The sequence below is a fragment of the Cricetulus griseus genome (assembly GCF_003668045.3).
Source record: "Cricetulus griseus strain 17A/GY chromosome 1 unlocalized genomic scaffold, alternate assembly CriGri-PICRH-1.0 chr1_0, whole genome shotgun sequence".
NCBI classification, from domain to species: Eukaryota; Metazoa; Chordata; class Mammalia; order Rodentia; family Cricetidae; genus Cricetulus; species Cricetulus griseus.
In genome coordinates this window covers 10,104,840-10,129,915 of record NW_023276806.1, presented here as the reverse complement: position 1 = coordinate 10,129,915, position 25,076 = coordinate 10,104,840, and the positions used below count along the sequence as shown (strand labels likewise).

The window sequence follows — 25,076 nt, the reverse complement described above, 5'->3', positions numbered from 1 at the left end:
GCATTGTGTAAAATACAAAGATTTTCCAGATACAAACAACATGGAAACTGAAGTTATAAAAGAAAATGCTAAGTCCAAAGAAAAATGATCATCAATATGCAGACTTCCTTTTGCAGCCGAGATGCTTTAAACCAGCAATGAGAGTAGAGAGCAGCAGGAAGTGGTTTTCCCGTGATCCCTTTTGCTTTGTAAACATGGGATAACATAAAGCAAGATTGGCACCCTTCCTTCTCCCTCAAGAGTCTAAACCCCACTGCACAATATTTATCTATCGAACTTATTTACCATTGTAGAGAGACACATTCTACAAACCCAGGAAAGGGAAGACTACAGACATAAGGAGCTGATTCTCACAGCATGATTCTCTTCCCACAGCAAACCCTGCGACTTGATTTCCATGATTAGTATGGGCAGCAAATGTCCGGAGCCTACAAATGGAGGTGTCGTAACAGAAACAAATGTCCCAAGGCCACCACCTTCTCAGGCCCTTCAGCAACAGCTCAGGCATAATTTAACAAAACAACAAAATTACATTTATCACTTCGTTGAAGAACTGGACTAGGAACCATTACCAGATGGAACAGAAGTAATTTTACCCCTGTTTCTTGAAACTAGACTGTATCCACAATACTCTTTCATCTATACTCTATCATAATGAAATAGTGATAATACTTGCTTGCTCCCCAATAAGTATTCAAAGCTTTATTCAGACTATAAGAAGATGCACAGCAAAAGTGGGGTGGAGAATACATGGCACACTCATATTGTTCTCAACGCACTTGAACAGAGTGTGGGAAATATCCAGACAGCCATACAAACGATTGCTTTTCAAGTGTTTGTGTGTGGGGGTACTGTTATTAATTACTCCAGACAATCGCTATAAACTTGCACCGTTTCTAGCCAACTGGCCTGTAAAATTATCCTATGTACAAACAGCCGTAACTGTACAATTTCATGAGCTGACCTCTGAGATGAGTGTACAAGTCAGTGACATTAGCTGCCACACACAGGCTACATGAGGTGATAGCTCTAAAAACAATATTTCTATAGTTATTTATTTTTAATTTGTTAATTCATGTACACCTTGTTGTTACAGGTGCCCACAGAGGCTAGAGGGCATCTGGGTCCCCTGACCTAGAGTTATATACGTCTGTGAGCTGCCTGATGTGGACACAGGGAACTGAACATGGGTCCTCTGCAAGAATGGTATGTACTATTAATATTTGAGTCATCTCTGAGTCCTGAGATAATATCTAAAAAATTCTAACTATGCACTTGATTACTACCTAACTTTGAGAATGATGTCATTGACTGAACACACCTTGCTCAGCCAGCTGTATTCTCTGTGGTTTAAATGATTTAAATATGGTTTAGATACATTCCCTCAGGAATGGTCTCAGGATTCTTCACCTTCATTATCCTTAAAGCTTTTAATATCTAAGAATGTTTCTATAGCACAATTCCCTAATCCAACGTGTAATGCTAAGTAAGATGATTTGCAAGGTGAAGTCCAAGGGCCGGTCTATTTGACTTCCTTGTGCTTTTTCATCCTGCCTTGCTAGTTCCATTGCTTCAAAAGCAATAGTATCACATGTTGATCTCATGTTAGTTTCCCAGGGTCAAGATTAGAAGAAACAGAATGCTTGGGAAATGTCATATACAACTTAAAAGTTAGTTTTGAATCCATTGCAATAAAGAAGGGAATGAGATGAAGATGGTCTTGAGATTTGTAGGTAGGGTAGAATTAAAGACACTGGCTAAGGGGTTGGTGCAATGACTCTGTGGATAAAGGCGCTTGCAACTGGAGTTAGATCCCCGGGGACCTTCAGCTGGATAGAGATAACTACACAATTGTCCTTCATCCTTCACAGGTGCACCATGGCATGTGTATACCCTAGACTATGTAGACCCCTCACACACATGAGAGAGAGAGAGAGAGAATAATCATATATATATATGTACATATACATATATATATGTTACAATAATGCAATGTGAAATATTTAATTTTTGTGACTGGATGTATTAATAGCTTCAGAAAGCCTTCCTATAATCCCACAACTTCTCATGGAACACTGCCTGTACAAGTAAATCATTACTGCATATTTCTCTCCTTTTCATACTAGAACTGCATTCTTTCCAAGATCCAACCATGTTTTATCCATCACTAATACAATATTTGACCCAAAGTAGACCCCAAAATGATCTCTGATCAAATTAATATTGATCACTAATTTAGAGAGTTCTCTCTGTTTGAACATTAATATTCTTTATTTGATCATTACTATATTTTATTTTCTCTTAAATTTTTTGTTTGACATTTTTCAAAGCCCCACCCTTCCTCCTGTTCCAATAAAATTCTAGACAGCCAGTTCATAGGAGGGCCTGGAGCTCTATGTGTTGTCCTCATGGGACATCTTTCTTCAGCAACTCAGGACAAGCCACTTTAGAACTTGAAGGTGGATGTGGCCCTGCAAGGTGTCTGCTTCCTTTCAGAGGTGTTGTGGTCAGTGAGTGGACAACTCTAATAAAGGTAGGGTTACAGGTTTTATTAGCTTGACATAGAGAAAGCCTACTGCAGTGTCAAAGACTGTGTCTTCACCCTCAGTGAGTTGTCTTAGGTCACAAAGTGTATAGATTACTCAGAACAGACTATTAACTGTTGGAAAAACAAACAAGTGTGTGAGGTGTAATATACAAGAGCCAGAACAGTTTTAACTTTTGAAATGCTGACACAAACCAACCAAAGAATATAAACTTAAAACCAGCATTTTTTCATGTCCCCTTAGATCTGTGGGTCTTCCTTCTACAGTTCCAAAATGGTCAGACTTATCAGGAAAATCAGTGCTAACTATTAGAGACTATATCTAATTCATTGCTAGAACCTCCACTTGCTTATCAACTCTTAAAAGGGTAGCTATGTAGCTAGAGAGATGGCTCAATGGATAAAGTGTTTGCTTTGTGAGCATGTGGTCCAGGGTTTGAATCAACAATGTTCGTCTGAAAACAGTTGGATGCCTGTACCCCTGTGGGTGAGGCAGAGCAAAGGGGATCCATGCAGCTCCTTTGGCTGCTAGTCTGGCTCATTGGTAAGCCCCTAGCAATAAAGTGGACAGTGATCTCAGCAACACATCAGCCTCAGGTCCCCATGTTTGCATGCACACATATTCACATGTATGTACACATACACACAGAGACAGAGACAGAGACAGAGACAGAGGGAGAGAGAGGGAGAGAGAACAGTCAATCTGAAAATCTTTGGTAGTGATTATGGTTAGCCTCTGAGTGTGACGTAGATTGTATCTGTGTATTGACATAGAGGTATGTAATGAAATAATGGGGGTACTTTTCAGGAAAGTGAAAGGGGCATTGCAGGGGTGGATGGCAATAGAGAGGGGGAATAGCAAGGTATAAGAGATCTGAAGGAGACATGGGAAAAGTTGGGATGGGAGCTGTATTTGGGAAAGAGTGAGACGATAACTACAGAAGGAGCTAAAATAACAGGATGTCTGAGAAGGTCATAAGAAGTTATACTACTAGCTATTTACCATATATATATATACATATATATATATATATGTATATATATTTATGTATATCAGTGTATAAAGATTCATACAGAGCTTAAATAACAATGCTACTCTTAAGTCATAGATCAACTAACAAAAAACCCTAAATCAGGCATGAGAGTCCTGTTTTGAATTGTTGCTCAGGGTTGTCCAAAGACTGCCAAAATACTATAGGCTATTATTGGTGTTGCCTTTGGTTACCCCCCAGAGCTTGAAGGTAAGTCCCTATTTCTGAAGACACCACGAACTTCAGCCACAAGGCCCAAAAAAGCCCTTGCCAGCAATCTGACATAAACACCACCTCCCCAGTATCAGATGCTGTGGATGGCAGCTTCCAAAGGATGGGGGCAACCAATGGTCCTACCCAGCTGTGATGCCTATGAATCACATGAAGGACACAATAACCCTGAGGGTGCAGTAGTGGCACGCACACCTTGGTGGTAACCAACGGCTCTCTAATGGGACTTCAGGCAATGCCTTCCTGGTGTTGAAAACCCAGCCAGCTTCGCAGGCCTAGTGAAATCATGGATCTTAGAGAAGAAGCTATAACTGATACTTTACTACTTTAGTGCAATCACTGGCCACATTCTAAACATTTGTTCTTACATCCCCAGATAACTGTAGTCATCATTTGTCATCAAGGAAACTTCTCTTCGCAACAGATGGAGAGTGCTGTAAGAAAACCATAACTGATCAAAACATAGAATTGTGGGGCCCACTCCCAACTAATATATCTACAGCACAACTCCCACTCTTAACACTCAATGAATCATTATGGAAAAGTGGGTGGGGAAACTTTAAGAGTCAGAGGACCTGGAAGTTTGTTGTGAGATCATGCTTCCTAGACTTGTCAGAAGTGACATCCATGAAGTCTCATCAACATGGCTGCCTCAATTTGACCTGAACAAGAACAACATGAATAGACATGCTAGCACAGAACACAGAAAGCCCAAGAGGCATCAACCATACATAAAGAACTACAGGCAGCCAAGGAATGCTAACCGTAAAATAAATAGTCTTCCACAGGAAAGAGTACACCAATTAGTTATCCAACACTAAATTGTCAGCCCGGAAAACAGATATACAAGTAACATACAGATTGTACTATGTATTTAGGAACACACACACACACACACACACACACACACACACACACACACATTACAACTGCCACCACCACCACCAAAAACTAAAATAATAATTAAAAATAAAGAGATCATCAGTTTGAAAGAGCATGGCAGAAGCAGTGGAGAGAGGTTGGAGGGAGGAAAGGGGATAGAAAAATGATGTAATTATATTATAACCTCGAACAATTAAAATGGTTTTTGTTTTTAAAACATGCTTTCCTACACAGAAGCAACAGTTCATTATATGTGACTCTCTGCTTTTTTGACAAATACTGATTCACAACTCACTGGCTAGTGCCCAGAAAGAGCCATTTAGAAATATTTTTATATGTTATAATATGCTAAATTCACTTTTATGTAACGGTGGAGAACCATGAGACACACTTGTTACTTGAGTTTTCCTCCCAGTTCCGCAGCTACCTCAGAGCCCCAAATAAACACTTGGACATTATATTAGTTATGAACACTGTTGGCTGGTGACTAGGGCTTCTTATTGGCTAGTTCTCTCTTAATTATTAACCCATAACTACTATTCTATGTATATCTACATAGTCTTTGCTTAGCGGAGAAAGAGTCCGGGACCTGTTACTCCTCTCGCATGCTACATCGTGATTGGCTGCCTACATTTCCCAGAATCCTCCTTGTTTCCTAGTCCCACCTATCATCCTACCTCATTGGCCACAGTGCTTTATTAATCAACCAATAAGAGAAACATATGTACGGAAGACCATCCCCATCACACACTGACAGACAAGGGGCTTGTGGATGCCAACTACAAGTCACACTGTCCTCATGAAGTGATACTTCTTCAAGGTAGAGTGCTCCCCATAGACATTGGGATCCCGTGGTCCATGCTTTAAGTCAGTGTGTTCACTGGGAAGACTGACAACAGCAGCCAGTTATCTTGACTAGGTAGGTTCTTAGATGAGGAGAGAATCCAGCTCTTAGAAGAAAAAAAAAAAAAAACTAGAAAGGAAGTTCAGCTTCTACCAAATTTCTTCCTAATCATTCTTTTCTAATTTATTTTTGTTTTTATTTTTTTTCATTTCTATTGCCTGTACTATTTGGAAGTAAATGAAACAAATGGTCATTATTGATTTCTCAAAATCAGTGACCTCCAGGTTTGATGAGAAACTTTCTTAAAAAATAAGGTACAACATGATGAAGCAAGACACCCAAAGTCAAACTAAACCCTGCCCTCTACCTACATGTTTATGTACACATACACCCCATGCACAGGTGAACACACACATTACATACTTGTGGACACACAGTATAACTAGGACACACATTTGATGCCGTAAGTTACATGTCATCAGAGAAACTAAATATATACAAACGGATGATAGAACAGGATTAAATATCGAAGAATAGACAACATGATCTGTGGTCAGGACGAATTAGTGCTCAGAGTACAGGGAACAGAAGTGTAGCTCCTTGTATGATATTTGAGCTGCACAGGTTCCCAAGATTATCACATGCCCCAAGTCTTAGTCTGTTTGAAATGCTCTAACAAAATGCCTTACACTGAGTAGTTTATAAACAACAGTCATTTATTTTTCATAGTAGTGGAGATTGGGAAATCTGAGATGAAAAGTGCCAACAGGCGTGGTGTATGACGAAGACTCACTCTGCTCTTTAGGCACGGTGTGGTTAGTGTCCTCCTATGGGCAAAGGGGGCAAACAAACACTCGTGGCTCTTTTACAAGGGCAATAATGCCATACTCTCTGACTTAATTGCCTTCTCAAAGGTAATGGTCACACTGGGAACCAGGTTTCGATCTATGAGTACTGCAGGGCCACAAGCCCTCAAACCACAGCCCTGTGCAATAAAACCAGGTTGGGTCACTGGTTTATGTTAGAGCCTTGAATCGTATTCTTTCCCTAATAAACATCTTGTAGCTGTCTGAACAGTGAACAATTACATAGCCTGAGTAGCCCAGCCAGATCTCAGCATGCTGCTAGGTAGTCCCTGTGGCTGAAGAGGATTGGGGGTTATGATTCCTAAGCTCTTGCAAAAAGGTGTTGCAGTAGATATTGCTGTACAGGGGAAACACTGCCTAACTGTGGTTGAAAGCCAGATATCTGTACCATGGTGGATTATCCTAGGCACAGTGTTGAGAGGTCTGGCAGTATCTCTTACTACTGTAGTCAGAAAGCTCCAATAACTTGCCAGATATCAAAGCTAGTGAGAAGCAGACAGGGGTCTCAATTTCAGCCCGTCCAAATGTAAAATCTGAGCTAGGTGATCTGATCTTGACTTCTGTCACTCATGAACTGTATTGAAGATGGACTTTCTGAGTTCAGTGAGATAGATGTCTGTTTCCATCTTTAAAATGGGGGAGAATGCCTATCTCATGGAATTTACAGAATTGAATAAGTGTTTGCCACAGGACGATGTAAAGTGCTCAGTGATGTATCCTTCCTTAACAGCCCCACCCCAGGTAAGTACCCTCTCTGCTGGGCCCTGAGCTAGGCATTCCAGACAGATTTCCCTTCCCACCAGATACTGGAGACCTAGTGAAAGAAAGACAATAGTCACTCATTGTGGGAATGTGTTTAGACATTTTTCTCAATGTATAAAAGAAATGAAAAGGGGCTACTCTGTTTGAAGGGGTGTGGGTGTGTGTGAAGAAGACACTGATCCACCCACTCATACTTTCCCAGTTGCATTCAACAGCCTGGAACCATCTTCTTTGAAATCTGAAAACAGCCAGGGTGATCTCTGTGAGGGGAGAGGGGTTCAAATGCAGTATCTGGATTCCTGCAGTAGATACAGATATGTACACAAGATGCCAATATGGGGCAAAAGGCACTGAAGACATGTCCACTCAGGCTGAGGGAGATGACAGCTGTACTTTCATGGAAGAAGCAAAGAAAAGGTCAAGAGTCAGGGCCACAAGAAGGTGGCCTTTTACCTCCATGGGCAGGAATTTCAGGAAGCTGAGATCACTTCTGAGGAGGAAGAAGGGGAATGACATGTGTGTAGAGACTTTTCCAGAGGAGAGGAGAGACATGAGGAAGAAAGGAAAGGATGAAGGAAGATGCACTTTGGGCAGCTGTGAGTAACCAGACCGGACTCTAACTCGGAATACAAAGGAGCAGAGAGTAGGAGAGATGAGTCTGAAAGGCAGATACAATGAAGGACTCTTCCAAGAAGCAAGGGCTGTGGACTCAGACCTGTGGGTTGAATTCCTGGTTTAACACTCATCAGATCTGGGAACAGGTGCAACTGTTGTAACCTCTATGAGCCTCAGTGCCCTTGCTTGGAAATGGCAACCATAAGTGCAATATTAAAAGTAGGACTGAGCAGAATGGCACGGATTGAGCAACCTCAAATATCAAGAGACTGATGGCCGGGCTGTCTTTAATCCCAGCACTTGGTAGGCAGAGGCAGGCGGATCTCTGTGAGTTGGAGACCAGTTTGGTCTACAAGAGCTAGTTCCAGGACAGGCTCCAAAGCTACACAGGGAATCCTTGTCTCAACAAACAAACAAACAAACAAACAAAGGGACTGACGCTGGGAAGGAGGATAGACCCACTTGATGAGTCACCGTCACACAGGTGATAAGATAGGGACTGGAAAGAATCCAGGCTTTCTGGTTCTAGAGCCTCCCTCCTTATGATGTTCCCCTTTCTACCCAGGAAACAGCCTCACCCTAGGGAGGGAGTCAGCCACACAGGAGGGACACAGCTGAGTTAACATTAGCACAGAAAAGGCGGAGACCATGGGAAGAGGAAGAGGGTGTGGCCAAACCATAGGAGCTCCCTATCCTCAGAAGCTCTGATGCTTGTGTGCAGTTCACTGGGACACTTGGGATTGCAACAGGCCTGTGGCCTAACCAGAGCTGTGACTTAGGAAGATTCATCTTTTAACGAGGATCAGCTTAAAAGGGCCGGCAATGAGTGGAAACCAATTAGACTTTTATTGCGGCTGTCATTAAATGAGCCCCAGAAAGTAAAGTGGGAGTGGAGGAGTAAAAGGAGGAAGCAGAAATAAAGAAAGGCCTTCCAGCCTGCTGCGGACAGTGGTGCCAGCTGAAGATGAGTCAAGGTTTTGACCATCAGTGTTACTCCAAAACCCAAGGAAAAAGCTGGACCTAGAGGAGACAGAGGGTGAGTGCAGGTTTTCCAGGCTCAGTTTGAGGTGACCACATGTCACTCAGGTGGAAACATTTGGCAGATGGCTAGTTTTACAGAGAGTAAACACCACGTGTGGTCAATACATGGGACTCTAAACACTTTTCCTCCAGAACATCTTTACTAAATAAGTATTCTGTGTCTCCAGACACATATTAGCAAATTCTTTGCACACACTTTCCTCCCCATGTTATAAACGGCATGCTTCAGTAATTATAGTTTCAAAGTAATTCCCCCTTTCACCCCAATGTTCCAGGCAGTGTTGGGTGTCTCCTGTGGTAGGTTAGGTAACTTTTCCACTTGGGATATGGCTGCCCCTTTGCTGTGTGAGGAAGCAGACTGAGTGTTCTATATAAAATAATCATCTGCGGGTCCACCTGCAAACAAAATTGTCCCCTTTGCCTGGTCTGTTGGGAGGGTTCGTAGAAGAAAAGAGACTGGAAGACTTGTCATCTTATGAACTTTCACCTCTAGGCACAAAGTTCTCCATGTAAAGTTTGAATGTAGCATTGTTTGCAAAGATGAGGAAAACCTAACCCTAACCCTCATCAGGTGGAACCAGAACATCTCACTATCCATCAAATAAAGGAGAGAAATCTCCAACATATGATAGATTTTTTTTTTAAGTGGCACCAGGTGGGTGGTGGGCGGTACACACTTTTACTCCCAGCAAAGGTTGGCAGTATCTCTGAGTTTTAAGACAGCCTGGTCTATACAATGAGTTCCACGCCAGCCAGTACTCTACAATGAGACCCTGTGTCAAAAGAAAGAAAAGTTTTAAGAAAGGCATTGTGATGAAAAAATACCTCATCACCAGTAAATAGCCTGGGTAGGTGGCTAAGTAGATCAAGGACTAAATGCTAAGTGTGACCTGAGCTGTCTCCAGAATTTACATAAATCCCATATAGTAGCACACTGTTATAATTCTAGTGTTTCTGTTTCAGATGACAGGAGGCCCTCTAGAACCGTGAAGGCCAGCTACCCTGTCACACGCAGCAGAAAACAACAAAGGAATCCTGCCTCAAGCTACAAGCCAAGGGTCTGCTCCCAAGGTTGCCCTCTGACTACTACGTATGTCTTATGGCAAATATACACCTGCATTCACATGAACTCAGACACATGCTTGTGTACTCACATACATGCACACACATATATACAAAAGCATTTTTTAAAAATCTAGAATATATATACATACAATGTATATGTAATACATCCATAATTTTTGACACTGAATCTGAATGAATAAGCCTCTATCAGAATAATCTGGATAAGCCTCCACACGGCCAATTTCTAGTAGTTACTAGAAACACTGAGTAACACCAAGGGAATGCAGTCAATAAAATCCAGACTGAAGGATCTGCTCAGGACAAATAATTCATTTTAATTAACAAATTATAATGATAAAAAATAGAGAAAGGACTAGAAGGAGACTATGATTTGAGGAGACAAGATAACAAGCAAAACTAAACTACATTGTTCACGTATGTCCGCCGAGCAACAGAGCAGAGCGGGAGAGGGTGGTGTTGGGAGGAGGACATGGAGACCCACAGGTCAGAGCGCATCAGCACATAAACCATCAGGTTGCATGCTTACAGCATGTGGTTTTGTGGAGACATGCCCTGGTAACACTAAAAAGCTGAAATTTCATAAGGAAAACCAAGTGTTTTTACTGCTATTAGTACAGTTCCATGTATGAGACAAAATAAAAATACTAAAATTATATGGTTTATATATTTTTAAGTTGCCTAAGAAGTCTGGAAGTATCCATAGGTATCCACTAACACTGTAATATGACACAGGAGCAGATGGGTTTTCAATTTTATTCCATGTTCGTCTATATGACTTTATCCTTTCACGATGGTCTGTTCATATGTTATTTCTGTAATTGAATGTGAAAAAATAGCAACCAGTGTACATACAATGATTTGGTATAATGGAAGTTCCAGGTCTAGGCTGTAGATAAAGATACAGCTTATTGGGATTGAAGACATGGCCCAGTGGGTAAAACGTTGTGTTGTAAGTGTGAGAACCTAAGCTTGGATCCCCAGGGCCCATAAGAAGCTGGGTAAAGAGATGGATGGCTGTACTCTCTGAGCCTCTGGTGAGATGGGAGTTTAAGACAAAAGAATCCTGGGAAATTCATAGCTAGCTTGATATACACAGAGGCAGTAACAAGAGGCCCTCTCTCAAACACGGTGGAAGTAAGAGAGGCCATTCCACACATGGGTCAATGCATGTGTCTGTGCCTATACTACCAATGCACACACAAGCATAACCTATTACACACAGAGGAAACCTCCCCTAAAAAAGTACTTAATAACCAAACCAATAAATGGACTTCCACATATGTTGTATTGAGAGACACAGAATTATAAAAATAGATTTCATTTGGAAGACTAGGACCATGAATCAGCTCTTGGGCTGAGTTTGTTTAGCTGGTTTCCTGTTGGATTCCCAAACAGCAAAGATCCTTTTCATTATTTGATACTACCTCTGATTCATAGACAGCCTGTCAAGATGTGTATTTGCTGTGTTCAGGAAACTTATGGAAGACGGAGACGAGAAACTCTGGTTAATGACAGGAACACACTGTGATTTTCGAACGGATGCCAAAACACAATGAACTAGTGCTCAGATGTAAAGTCTCCTGTTCCAAGGGGTAATTGTGATCACGAGTAGCAAACCCCACAGAAGACCTGCATTGTTCTGGCATCCTCAATGCTACATGCTTGGTTTGGATGTTTTAATTTTTTTCTCCACAGAATAACATCTTTACTGCAATACTTTGTGTAAATTTTCAGAGACTCTTGCTTACGAAAACACTACCCTATGCAAGTGTTATGATTTTATTAAGCTTATCAACCAGTGGAATACTTGGTCCGTGGGTAGAAACGTATGAGTCTGCTTGCAATATATCTTCAGTTTTGGAGCTGTTTGTAGCAGATTCTTGATTTGATACGCAGATACTAATGGAGATGATAGGAACTGTAACAGTTTGATTTTTCTTTCCCCTCTTTCTTCTAGGTAGTAATGAACTCTATACTGAAATGAGGAAGGGGGAAACGCACAGTGAGCATCTTTGCTTTCCATGATCAACAATTTCCAAGCTATTTAGCAAATATAGGACAGCTGCTTTATTGAGCTAAAAAAAAAAGAAAAAAAAAGACTAAAAATGTACTGGTAGCACTTTGGACTCTATTCTGATCTCCCTTAAACTCCACACAGCTTGGATTTTTCTGTAATTTTAATGAAAATGTGGCAGGGCGCACCCCTCTCATTTAAATCATGCACGATCAGTGTTTTCCGCTCTGCAACCAAAGCATTTCTTGGGACACATGCCAGGTACAAGATGGGAGGGGCAACCTGAAAATAGAACGCAGAGGTGGGGGCGGGAAACTGGACAAATCCCTGGGAAATGGCCCAGATGTTAAAGTAGGATTAAGGTAGCATTAGAGTCTAACTGGTACTTAACAAGATTCAGAACAGGGTAAGAAGGACAACCTTGCAGCCTGTTGAGCCTTGAGAAGTTGACTTTTACACGCTTTAAGCTTATTCCTACTTGGCTCTTTCAGGTTACCAATGAACAAAACCCATCTTCCACCTGCCACCTTTGTTTTCTAAACAAGGATCAGCCCTTCATTATCAACTGGTATTTGTTAAGAGCTTGAGTGAAGGACCAGAAAAGGGAGCAGAGAGATGGGGAGAGGGAGAGGAAATACGGTGTGTTTTGAAAGATTCGTCTGTGCATGGCAATTCAGTTTCTATTGAGGGAAGTGAGTTCTGCTTTCCTGTAAGGCATGCACACTGAATCTCATCATGAGGGGCTTCCACACAACTGGGCTATGATTTTTAAGGGGGAGCTGGGATGTAGCCTGGTTGGGAAAACACTGCCCAGCTTTCAGGAAGTCAGACCTGGGCTCCACTTGTAGCCCCTTGGTACACTGGTTGTGACGGCACATGCCTGTCATCTCAGAATGTCTCACTGCTAACTGTTGCTCTAGCCCCAGTCATATTTGCTCTCTCTGTTTCCCAGGCCAGGATCGGGCTTTCTGAAGAGGAATTGGTGCTTTTCTACTTGGGTGCAGTTGCTGAGAAGACAACCTCTACATTCAGACTCCGGGTTGACTCACAGACTCCTTATCGTGACCTCAGGCGAATTGACTAACGCATTTTCAGCCTGTTTTCTCTAAAATGGAGATCTTGATAAACCTGCCTCAGGGGGATGTGGCAAGGAGTGAACAATATAAGACTTAGAGTTAGCACCCTGTCCAGATTCTGAAAGGGCTAACAGGTCTTAAAAACAGAACTGTTGAAAAATGAAGAGCGATTCCTTCCAGTTTGGTGAAGCTAAATTGACAGGATAGTCGAAAGACAAAAGTGGAAATCAAACGCTTAGTTGGGACCAGTGTGGGGAGTAAGGAAAGCCCAGGGAAGGCTAAGGCCTCCAGCCCAGAAATAGCTTTGCACACACTAAGAGATTTCCTGTAGGATAAGTTAACAGATCCCTCTAAATGCAAACCCTTGGGGGTAGGAGAAGCAAGGTGATCCTGTTTCTGGGTGACTCACTCACTCTGCTGCAAATTCTTTTCACCAAATATCTGAACTGAGATCCTCACAGCAAGAGGTTGGAATGGAATTTCTTAGTTCACTTTGAGACAGGGTAGTTTCTGAAAGAGAGACCTGGGCAGGTGGAATGTACCTTCAGAGCCTTTGAATTGGTCCAGGGGGCACCCAGGGCCCTCGGAAAGAGAGAAAATTCCAGAAGAGGGAGGAGGAGTCCTGGACACAAGAGGCAGTTCCAAGATAAACTTCCTGAATTCTGCAGCATAATTTGGATTACTAACTTCCCATTGCCGATAAAAGTGGTGAGTCTTTGAAGCTGGTGCTGTGGGGCTGATGTCAGTTGTTGGAGTATGGTCTGGGCAAATCCTGCCATATGTCACAGACCCTGGGTGCAGGGAGCTGTGCAGGCAGACATTTGTTACGTTCGGCAGGCAGAGTCAACTGCCCAGTGAGTGTAGAGATGGTTTCCTTCAGGGAAACCAGCTTGCTTTCCCATCAGAATGACTGCTTTATTTTCATTTTATTTTGAGACAGGGTCTTATGCAGCTTATGCTGACCTCCACCTCTGTACGTAGCCAGCCGTGGGCTCCTGACCACCCTCCCTGGCTTCTGATTACAGGCACATTCCACCATAGCTGGCTGATGTTGTGCCAGGGAGCAAGCCCAGGGCTTTTTGTATCCTAGGCAAGCACTCTACCAACTGAATTACATTTCCAACCAAAATTACTATTTTAGATGTTTTTTATTGTTCCCCCGAACACTTTCAAGCCATGGTGCCTAGGAATACCTGTTCCCTGCCATTGCTAAACAGGTTGAATAGAATGAAAACGTAGGCATCTGGCATGTCTCTATGTGAGCTGTGTCCTGGGAGCTTTTTGAAGCCCCTGACCAGCCTGTCCTTCAAGAAGGAGGAGACATTTCTCTTTGGAGCCATATCATTAACTCTTCGGTCCCCTGTCTCTGTCTAGTGCAATCACATTTTAACTGTAATTATCCAGGACGTGTGGGCATGGCCTTGAGCTCAGGGTTCTGGGATCAAGAAGGTGACACTTTCCTTTGTCTTGCTGCAATAAACACAAAGGATTTATACAACATTTGGTTCTGACATGTCAGCCCAATGTGCAGCAAGGAGCTGTGGCTGAGAAGGGGGTGGCAGAAGCTGGATACCCTAACTCTGGGGCTTCAAACATTGAGTCCTGTTTGACTCCCAGCTGTGACCTGTCTGGCTTTCACTTTCCAGATCTGTAATATAAAGGGTGTTGTCTTCTCAAGTATATTCTTCTCTGACACCTCAAATTTGCAAGATCCTGTCATCTCTGATGCCAACGAAGTTCCTAGTTTAGTGCTCAATTAGAAGCCCCCAGCTCCTTGGTTCTCATCTCATTGCAGGCTCTAGGACATAACAATCATTTGTTGCAAAATCCTTCTCTTTCAGGCTGTCTTTAAAAGCTGAAGTCCCTCAATACTGGCTTATCAAGGGTTCCAACCGCCCCTCCTATTCGGTTTCCTTTGCAAGCAGCCACCCACTGACCAACACTGAAATAGGTGGCAGTTACATGAAAAGGAAAAAAGCATAAAGTTAAGTCAAAGCTGAACTGCAGATCAGTGGTTGCAATTTTACCCCAAAGCAAGGCTGTGCTCCGAGAAGGACTAAGATTTATTGGTTGCAACACATGAAGATGTAAAATGCACAGTTATCGCTTTCCCCAGAATGTGTCCTGGCACCAGCCTGGGGAAACTGCATGGAATAGCAAGTTTGGGCTGTCATCCTGCGATAAGTCAGAATTCCCAGGCAGTACCCCATCATGCTGTCTTGTGAGGAGTGAATCTTGGACTAGTATTCATTATGACTAATTTGATTATTATGGTTTTTAGATGATTTCATGTTTAAATGAGGCAAAATCTCATGACATTCAAATTCTGCATTCAAATAGGATGTAAACTCAAATTGCTTCATAAGGCTTTTATTTTGTGTGTATGGTATAGGCATGTGTACGTGTGTGTGTGTGTGTGTGTGTGTGTGTGTGTGTGTGTGTGTGTGTGTGTGCTTGCTCACTCACACACACACACACACACACACACACACACACACACACTCAGGCCTGTGGAGGTCAGAAGAGGGCATCATATCTCTGGGAGCTTGAGTTATGGGTATTTGTGGTACTGGGACCCAAACTTGGATTGGCAGCAAGAGCAGCATGACATACTCTTAATGGCTGAATCATCTTTCCAGCCCCTAATTGTATTACTTTTACATGCAATTGTTTTGTTCCTCCTATTCTTGGTATACTGTAAAATAATGAAAACTATATATGCCCAGAAGAATATGCAATGTTAGTATACAGAGATTTTACTTGAGCCTTTTTGATTACGCTGGAATTCCTTTAAGTATGATGCTTAATTATTTATTGACTATCCTTGTCATTGTCATCATTATCATCACCGTTGACAGGGTTGTGTATAGCCCATGCTAGCCTCAAATTCACTCTTTGTAGGTGAGTCTGACTTTCAACTTCTGGTCTTGCTGACTTCCCTTCCTGTGTGATAAGATTACAGGCCCCTGTCATCACCCTCTCCTCATCTGCAGCTAGATCAAACCTAGAGCATTGTGTATGGTAGACAAGCACTCTGTCGACTGAACTATATCCCAGTTTTGTTTGCTCAGTTGAGTTGCTATTTCCTTTTGGAAAAAGCAATACTTATCTCACAAGATTTTTTGTGATGTAGGGTGAATATCTGGCTTGTAAGTGTATTGAAATAATGCTATATTCTTAGATTGTCCTAACTATAACCATTTAAGAGTTGACAGGACTATTTTGTTTGTTTTGGTTTTTTTCTTTTTCTTTTTTTTTGAGACTGGGTTTCTTTGTGTAACCCTGGCTGTCCTTGAAAGGGATACATAGATCAGACTGACCTGGAACTCATAGATTGCCCCTGCCTCTGCCTCCCAAATACTGGGATTAAAGGCATGTACCACCACCAGCTGGCAGAACTATTTTCATATATGGGTTTTCATTTTGTTCTGAGCTTCATCCTGTAAAACTGGGAATGCTACTTTAGCTCCATGTAATAGATAAGAAAATTAAGAACCAGTGACATTGGGGAGACACAGGCTGTACCAGACATCTTCAGGCTCAAAGACCATCCCCGAGAACGGATTCCCTAATGAACAAGCCAGGAAGTGCTTATCCATGTTGGAACGGACTGTCTGTCTGATCTCAGGGGCTTGGAGGAAGATGGGGCTGATTACTGGTGTGTAGCTGTGCCTGGGTGGTGCTCCAGTTAACATGAATACATTCTGGAATCGACTCCTAGCTTTTCACCTCCCCTCCTTCTCAATCACACTGCCTCCTCCCCTCCTTCTCTGTCTCACTGCCCTCTCCTTCTCTGTCTCACTGCCCTCTCCTTCTCTGTCTCACTGCCCTCTCCTTCTCTATCTCACTGTCTCCTCTCCTTCTCTGTCTCACTGCCTTTCAGAGCAGGTGTTAGCTTCTTTGTTACCTGGACACTGCTGGTTCTCAGAACCTCTAAGCAGTGATTGACATAAACAAGTGTTTTGTTTTCTTTTGTTTTGTTTTGTTTTGTTTTTGAGAGAGCCTTATGTAGCCCAGGCTAGCCTCAAACTCCCTATGCAGCTGTCGATGACCTTGAATTTACGATCTTCCTGTCTCTGCCTCCTCACTGATGACATTATCGGCATGAACAATGACAACCACTTATATGGTTATGTTCCTTGCTAGGGACTGAACCCAAGGCTTCAAGCATGTTGGGGAAACATTATACTAACTGACCTACATCCTTAAACCTGAAGTGATGCTTGTACTCCTTAGATCAAACTTTGTTTGGATGTGTGGGACTCTTACTTTGCAGATGGGTCTCTTGGCATAGTAACTTTGGAGAATAAAATGGCAGTATATTAAAATTAAGTTCCATTAGTATCTAAAGAAAGAAACCTATGCATATGACAAAAGAGACATATAGTAGGGTGCCCAATGTATAGAAATACAGAGAAACGAGGGCATGGAAAGGCAAGTTCCACTAAAGGAGAGATATAGAGAAAGGGGGGGGGCATGGAAAGGAGTGTTCCCCAGGAAGAATGACTTCACAGGATAAAACCAGAGCAACTAGAGAAAACAGACAGTCGAGATGCCTTGGAAAGAAAGCTGTCACCTACTGTGAGGTTTTTAAGATGACATTTGCAGGATGGAGAGGTGGCTATGGAGTGCTGAGCTCTTACCTGCTCCTGCAGAGGACCCAGGCTCAGGTCCATCATTTGCATATGGCACCCCACAGCTGCCTGCAACTCCACTCCAGGGGATTTACTGTGTTATTCTGGCTGCCATGGATACTCTGTGCACATGGCTCAGATATAGACAAACGGGCATCAATAAACACACACACAAATAAAAATAAATTAAAAATGAATGGCTCCACAGTCAAGAGCCCTGTTATTCTTGAAAAGGACCTGGGTTCTATTCCTAGCAATATCTTTTGGTGGCTCACAGCCATCCATATGTTCAGTTCCATGGGACCTGATGCCCTCTTCTGACTGACGTAGGTACCAGGCATGCATGCAGTGTGCATAAATAAATACAGACAAAACATTCATACACATAAACCATGTAGACCAAAAAAGTAATTTACAATATCTAACATAAAAAAAATGTTTTGGGGCTGTAAATGTAGTACAATTGGTAGGGTGCGTGCCTTGGGTTTAACCCTTACTCCTCCCCATTATGGACTGACATATGTTCATAGAAGTACAAAAATGTCTGGGCAAATTCTAGCAGGCACCTGCAGAGTGAATAACACTGACCCCCCCCCCCAATCCCCACAGAGTGTTGGTCACAACTGGAAACTTTAGAACTATAATGTTGAATGTTTTATAGGAATGCATTCATGTATTTGAAAAGAGAAAAACAAGCTGCCCAGAGGCTCAGCGGGTGAAGGCGCTTGCTTCACAAGACTGGCAACTGCAATTCTGTCTCCGGACCATGTCCCCACACATGTACATCGCACACTGATAAAATAAAGTATCCGTTGGGTAAGCATTCCGGAAATAAGGGTCAGCAAATGTGAGAACAAGAGGTCTAAACAGACTTAGGCTTCTCGGCCGCCTATTTCTATTTTATTCTTGTATTTTTGTGTTCTTGTATTCTTTATATCTTGTATTTGTGGAAGCCAGGCTGGGATCCAGCCCCTTGCCTCAGCTTTGTGTGCACCGAAATTATAGGGATGCATGTTCTTACCTGTTTCTTGTGAATAGATCTTAGGCTTTAGAGCAAACTTAGAGGCATGGCAAGACAGAGCAGAACAGATTCTGCCTGCCCTACCCGGCCCCTCCCACACACAGGTGGCTTCCTGTTATCAGCTGTGTGAGTGCAGTACACTTGCTACAACCGCTGAACCTTGACACACGCTATCACTCAGTCTGAAATCTACATCAGGGTCACACTCAGTGCAGTCTGAGTTTGGACAAATGGAGTGCCTCTTGTTTGTCTGTACATTTTAAACACTCTAGGTTTGCCAGCTTTCCAATGCTGTGACACAATACCCCAGGGAAACAGTTTAAAGGGGCATTAGGGTTCTTGGTTTCAAAGGTTTCAGTCCATGGGACAACTGTTAATGTTGGGATATTTTGAGACAGAACATCACGGTGGCTGGGGTGGGAGGGGAGTCTGCTCAGTACATGGCAGGTGGGAGTCATTGACAAGAGAACAGGACCAGAGACAAAATACTCTTCAAACTCACCCCCCCCTCAGAGAACTAGTTCCTCTAACTAGGGCTCATTTCTGAGTGGCACATTAAGCTATAGCCTCATGCTTGATCAACCCATTGAAGAGGGAGGTCCTGACCCAGGCACCTTTCAATGGCCTCCGACCTCTGGACTGTTCTAAGGACCAAGGATGTGATGCCTAAACCTTCGAGAGACACGCCAGTTCATATCTAACAGGTTTTGGATATAGCCAGAATCTGCTGCAGAACAAACATGTCTAATTATAATCAGATCTGGCTGGACATCCCTTTCTTCTGTAGATTATACCTCTCTCTCTCATTTTGCATCTAAAAAGCAAAAAATAAAATTACTAAACTCAACGGCATCAAGTTTTCTCTCACATATTTTTTTAGTTTGATAATTTTCTATTGTCCATGTAGCTCTGTCATCTTTTGGGACTGCTGCTAGGTCTACCTGTAGGAAATGTTCATTGTTGTTCTGGGTTGTTTGGTTGCTTTTACATGAGGATGTTCAATTGTCCCAACACTATTTGTTGAAAGACTATCTTGCCTGTACCTCCCATCCTACCACACTGCCTCTGTCAGGAATCTGTTGATCTATGTGGGTCTATTTCTGGGCATTCTTTTTAGTCCCACTGATATAATTGCCTGGTTTTTCACTAGTACTTGGTGATTTTGATTTGTTTTGTGCTGTGTCTGGACATCAGACAGCATCAGTTTCCTACTCTGCTCCTGCTCCTCACTCTTATACAGTAGCTAGGACTTGAGGTGACACTGAAGAGCAGCAGTGCTAGAGACTTGGGGCTGAGCACAATGGAAAAGCTTTGGGTTTCTTGTCACTATGTACAGTGTTAGCTATAGCTTTAAAAACAGTTATTCTTCATTAAGGCAAGGAGTGCCTTTTTAAAATTCATAGTTAAGTACTTTTTAGTCATAACACAGTGTTCGGTTCTATTGAATGCTTTTTATACATCAGTGGGTATGATTGCATGATCTTTCTTCTCTAGCCAACTTGTGTGATACATTACACTAATTGATTCTTGAATGATGAATGGGTCCCGAGAACCTAGGATACATCCCACTTGGTCGTGTATACAACACTTTTTATAGATTATAGGATTCGACTTGCTAATGTTTTATTGAAGATTTTGGCAACTACATTCATGACAAATACTGGTCTATAGCTCTGTCTTCCTTTCATTTTTATTCCTCCCTCCCTCCTCCTCTAGCCCCTCCTGCTCCTGCTCCGTCTCTTCGTCGTTCTCCTCCTCCTCCTTTTTCTCTTCCTTTTATAATGTTATTTTGAAGACAACTTCAAGAACAAAATATGTACCTTAGTTCAATTACACTTTATTTGATTGAGAGAAATGCCTTAATATAGCATGAGAAAAAATGATACTTCTTTCCCTAGGTTGTTCACACACAGGGTAGGTTACTGATCACTGTTCCACAATAAGCGCCAGCCAAATCAGTGAAAGTGCCTAAGAAATCCCTTACTGAATCAGCTTTGTACTAATTTCTCAGTACTCTTGTTTCAAAACCTTTGAAAGTAAAAGCAAAGAGAAAGACAAGGGGCTGGAACTAGCCTGTTCCAGAATACTTCAGGGCTCATTTCACACACAGTACAAATTGAGAGTTTGGAATTTGAAGTTTCTTGCCTAAAGACAAGAGGGGAGGGATCTCTCAAGGCTGTACTCTGTACTCAGGAGCTTCCATTTTCCAGAACGTTTAGCAATGGTTTCTTTGGAGTCAGAATGTACCCATTTTGTATCTCTTAGTAAGTAACCAGGAACTAATGATGATGACGTGCGAGAGGAAGCATACAGGTTTGAGTCTAAAACAACCCCACAAGCCCATGTGTTAAAACACTTGGTCCCCAGCTGGGGATGCTGCTATGAGAGCCTTACCATCTTTAAGGCTAGGATCTGTGGGAGGGTTCTCAGCATAATAAGAGCATAATAATGGCTTTTTGTTTACACGCTCTGCTTCCCAGCTTGGCTATTGTGCCAGGAACCTGCAGGGAGCTTCTCTGCTCAGTTTTTCTTGCAAGGAAAGACAGAAAGCCACTCAAGCTGTGAGCCCAGTCAAATCTTCCCTCCCTTAAGTTGCTCTGTCAGAGATGAGAAAAGCATATAACATACAGGGTAACATTTAGCTTATTATAGCACAGATTTTTCTGTTCCTTTATTTTATTAAAACTATTTCCCAGTTAGTATTTCTCAATAGAATTGCCATATGCTCAGTGCTGTAATTATGCAGACCTGTGTCCTAGCTATCTCTCTGGGACAAAAAAAAAAAAAAAAAGAAAGAAAGAAAGAAAGAAAGAAAGAAAGAAAGAAATGAACATGTAAGAATTAAAAGATTTGGAATTTTTAAAAATTAGAACTTTAACTGGGCAGTGGTAGTGCACACCTTTAATCTCAGCACTTGAGAGGCAGAGGCACTCGGATCTCCGAGTTTGAGGCCAGCCTGGTCTACAAATTGAGTTCCAGGACAGCAGAGCTATTACACAGAGAAACCCTGCCTTGAAAAACACAACAACAGCAAAATTAGGACTTTATATACTAATGCCTCAAAATTAATTTTCCAGGGGTCACCTAGGCATCATGGGGGCGAATATGATCCTAATATGATCCTCATAGAGCCTGCTGCACCAGATCAACAAACTACACACCCACTGAGTATCCTGCACGTTTACTTGTAAATTAGTAAGCTCATAATTAGAATCAGAATTGCCTCAGAAAAGAGGCTCAGTTTCAATATAATGGTTCTATGTGGACCATAGAATTTATTTAAGCACAAGTGGTCCATATTTTCCAAAATCCTACTCAATTATTAAAAATGATTATTGTTTCTAAGAAGAAAATATGACAAATCAGCATTTTATAAATAATAAATACAAAATCTAATTTATGCACACAGTGTCCTGACCACCTTCCCCATACTGATGCAAATGTCGGCAAAGGATGCCTTCAGTGTCAGTGGGAGCGCTCTTTGACCACTGTAGCATCCTCACATGTGTTACACAGAGGGAAAAACCCTGGGAATCAGACACACAGCTCCAGATCATTTTCTGTGACTTGCTAGCTGTGGAGCCCAGGTTTAGAGTTGTTTTACTTCTTGATATTTTCTTCAGAGACTGAAGATTCCAAGGCAGTAGTGGTGGTAGGAACCCATTATCCCAGCACTGGAAGGTAGAGCTAAGAGGACTGGGGGTTCAAGGCCATCCTCAGCTACTTAGCTACTTTAAAGCCATTCTGGACTACATGAAGCCCTGTCTCAGAGTCTAAAACACGGGGACTGGAGAGATGGCTCCATGATTTAAAAATGCTTGTTCCTCCAGAGGACCTGAGTTCTGTTCTCAGAACCCAGGCCAGGCATCTCACAATAATTGTCGGTCCAGTTCTTGTAGATCCAACACCTGGCTATTGTGGGCACCGGCCCAAAAGAGGCATACATTCTCACAGACACTTGCGAATACACATAAAAATAATAAATAAATAAATGATTTTTTTAAAGCCCAAACATGGCTGTTGACATGGCTCATGGGAAAGAGTGCTTGCTACTTAAGCCCTAGTCCCCACATGGTACAAGAAAAGAACCTACTCTCTAAACTTATATAATGACCTCCCAATGCACAGTGAGGCAGGGAACCTCTTCAACGTAAATATCAATAGATCAATTACAAAGAAATGGGTCTGAAATGTTTTTAGAAAGAAAAAACAAAACAAAAGAAACCCTACCAACCCCCAAAAGAAACAGATAAAAAGAAATTTCAGACTCTAATTCTTATTAAAGGGCTCTGCTTTATTGATAGCAAAGGAAACCACCTTACTGACTTCATAGGTAAGCAAGCTTCCTCAAAGTCCCCAGCATGGTGTCTGCCCTGGTGTGCCCTCAGAACTTGGAATGTCTCCTCTCTATGTGCAATCAGTGTGGCGTTTTGCTACTTGCTTTCAAAACATTGAAAAGCATTACAACCATTATACATAGTGATGCTTTGAAGGCAGTTTAATCTGTTTTCTGGCCTTACTTGAGCACAGATTTTCTCCAGTCTCTGGAGAACATAAATTAATGGTTCTGAAGAACTCAGTTTGGGGAAAACTGGGCCAGGAAATGGAGGAAGTATGGGTAATGGGTTTAAAGCTCCAGAGAACAGGGGGAAAACTTAGAAAAAAAATTAGGGACAGCTTTTGTAGCCGTCCATTCCCATCAGAATTCCCTCCCTTTTCTAATTAGAGGCTGGGTCCCTCAGAGGAAGGCTTCAGACTTTCCCATCAAAGTACCCCTAAAGCAAGGGACAGCAAGCAATGATTGTATAATGAAAGCCCACAAGAATCTCCCATGTTACTCCCAAAGACATCTGTTTGCTTAAAGATAAAAATAAAAATTTTAATTATTGAAAAGTAAATGATATGTATAACACGTATCTATACACCCACACATGCATATACAAACCATTTTTTTCTGATCAGATTCATGTTTCTGAAAGGTGTGCTACTTTAAAAAGTATCAGTGTGTTATTATTTATGTGTGCATGTGCGCACCAGCACACTCGAACACACACGTGTCCATGTGTTACAGCAGATGTGTGGATGTCAGGGTACAGCTCCAGGAGTTGTCTCTCTCCAACATTAGATCCAGGGATTGAATCTAGGCCATCAGGTTCACAAAGCAAAATTTTTGCTCACCGAACCCTCTCATAGGCCCATGATGTTTTCTTCAATGTTTATAAAACATATAAAGCTAATTCCTTAATGTAGTATCGGGCAGCCACAAAAGGAGTCCATGTATTGAGGCCTTATTTGAACCAGTCACCACATATTACCTGCCTATCTATAGTCCAGGCATTGAGGAAGGGGCTGCTCTAAGAGGGAGAGAAGCTGTGTCTTTAAGAAATTCTTATATCTTTTATTCTATGAATGTGGTTCGGAATGGATGGTGAGTATGAAGAACACAGAAGAGATACAGTCAATCAGCTTATGAAATGGTACCTCAATTGCAGCACCGAGAGACATGTGTGGAAGACCTGACAGGAATAAATACTTGAATAGGAACAGCAGAGAGACTCACTGGAAATGAGCCATTCTGGTTGAAACCCACAGTTGCTTCCCCATTGGCCAACAGTGCTTTTTTTTTATCAACCAATAAGACAAACATATACACAGAAGGACCTTCCCATCACTACAGTGTGATTTTTTTTTTATGTATCTCAAAAATTTGTAGATTGAAATCCTAAACCCAAAGTGATGGTATTAGGAAGTGGTACAGTTGAGGATGTCATTAGAGGTCAGAGCTTCCTATCAGTGAGACCAGTGATCTTACAGAGATGGTTCAAAGAGCTCCTTTCATAATCATTACTGTCTGAGGACACTACTGTAAGGTTCCAAGTTTGGACCAGGCAAAGAGCCTTGTTAGACACCAAATCTGCTGCACTATGATTGGGGATCTGTCATGCTTCCCACCATGATGATAATGGACTAAACCTGTGAACTGTAAGCCATCCCCAATTAAATATTTTCCTTAGAGTCCCCATGGTCATGCTGTCTCTTCACAGCAATAGACAAACTAACTAAGACACACATCTTTGATGCTTGGGATTGAACCCAAGCCCTTTGTATATCATGTGCATACTCTGCTATAGAACTGGTCAAACTGCCTACGTGAATCTCATTGCAAAGAGTAGCAGTGTAGGGGAAGCTGTAGCCATGCCTACTTAGGGGCTGGCTACAGGTGTGCCTGACCAGGCTTGTGAGGGCATGGTCAGAGTGACGTAGTGTGACTGCATTTGCTCTTTCAGTTTCACTTTGCTTCTTGCTGTACAGGCTGCTGCCACGCCGGCTGGCTAGGTTGCTCTGTAAGTAAGGCTTTTCCCTATTAAATACCCTTGTATTTCTACCTGACTCCGTATTGGTAATTTCCCACTATATCTGGTTGTCAG

The 25,076-nt window shown here is 42.2% G+C and overlaps 1 long non-coding RNA gene across 3 annotated transcripts; it reads left to right on the top strand.

The window, feature by feature from the left end:
* Positions 1-1,099: 1,099 nt before the first annotated feature.
* On the top strand, positions 1,100-25,018 carry LOC107980068. Of its 3 annotated transcripts, XR_004771989.1 has the most exons (4): positions 12,390-12,485; positions 12,870-13,701; positions 18,289-18,443; positions 24,961-25,018. It is a non-coding gene; the product is annotated as an uncharacterized LOC107980068 (long non-coding RNA). The 3 variants fall into 3 exon arrangements; XR_004771988.1 differs by lacking the exons at positions 12,390-12,485; positions 24,961-25,018 and adding an exon at positions 1,100-1,206 and having other exon boundaries at positions 18,289-19,495; XR_004771987.1 differs by lacking the exon at positions 24,961-25,018 and having other exon boundaries at positions 12,389-12,485; positions 18,289-19,495.
* Positions 25,019-25,076: the final 58 nt, after the last annotated feature.